Source organism: Acyrthosiphon pisum, chromosome A2 (genome assembly GCF_005508785.2).
Source record: "Acyrthosiphon pisum isolate AL4f chromosome A2, pea_aphid_22Mar2018_4r6ur, whole genome shotgun sequence".
Lineage (NCBI taxonomy): Eukaryota > Metazoa > Arthropoda > Insecta > Hemiptera > Aphididae > Acyrthosiphon > Acyrthosiphon pisum.
In genome coordinates this window covers 95,100,953-95,102,296 of record NC_042495.1, presented here as the reverse complement: position 1 = coordinate 95,102,296, position 1,344 = coordinate 95,100,953, and positions in this window count along the sequence as shown.

Below are 1,344 nucleotides of genomic sequence, written 5' to 3'. Positions count from 1 at the left end.
AAAAAAAAAATTTCTATTGAAAATTTTCAAGCTACATCACTAGGTATGTCTAATACCTAGACTGACAAACCGTCTCCGCTCAGAATCGTTTTTCTTATACAGTGATATTATATCATCGAATTCAAATTTAATACTATCCATTATACAGTGACCCACTTGTAACATACTGTACAGCAGAGCGACATCCACTTACACACCTTTTTTTAAATACATTTTGGTTTTTTTAAAGAAATGTAAATCAATAAGTTATAAATTTATGATGATATTTAATTTGTTTTCGAAATTTATTAAAATTGAAATTATTGGCTATGTATACCTACAATACCTATAGAATTGAACATAAGCGTGCGCACGGTGGAAGCAGTGGAGGCAGGTGCCTCACATGCTGCAATGTTTTACGCTCCCACGAGATCTCCCGTCAATAATACTTAGGTATATCTCAAAATAGTAAATATTACAATATTGTATCGTATTTATCAGGTATCGTATATCATACAATTAGCTATGTATATTATAAAATGTATATTATACAATGTACATAGCTAGGTATATATTTTAATGATAACTGATAAGACAGCTTCAACTGTGGTTACTATACTTTAATACTTACTTGTTTGTTCTATGAAAATATCGACTTCTCATACGCTACCTAACCGCAAATCAGTCCTAAAATCCTACAAATGTATTGAACAAATAAGAACAATAAATGTGAAGAAGGTTGACTTGTTGTGGTAGATAGAATATTTTTTCTAATGTCTTCATAGCCTTAAAGTTATTTACTATACCGCCATGCCGGTAACAAGTTTCATCTGTGAAAGATCCTTCTCAAAACTAAATATTTTAAAACCACAGTTGTGAATTACTAAAAACTAAAGGAAGTACTTACTGTCAAAATACATTTTTGGAAAAGTTGAATAAATATTTTAAGTTTGTCAGGTAGGCTATAATAGTAAATAGACCCCTCGAGGTACGTACTTAAGTGTAATGTGTATATTATAATATATAATATAGAAGATAGCTGTGCCCGTGCATTTCGTTGCCCGTACAAAATTCCACCACTCATATGAATCAAACTTTATGTTAAATTCGTATTCGTTACTTATAGTAAGTTAAATGTTAATGCCCGGTGTAATGATGTTCAAAACTTAAAAAAAAATGTATGTTTAACTTTGATTTTTAACACATTAATCATAACATTGCACATTTACCTGGTAGTACCACCTAACGTCCTAACCGCCTAGTACGTAAACTTAATGATCACGTAGGTAATAGTTTTCTTTCTTAAAAATGAATAGCTACGTTATTTGTTTTAAAGATTTTTAAAACAGTCATTCTGATGGTTTT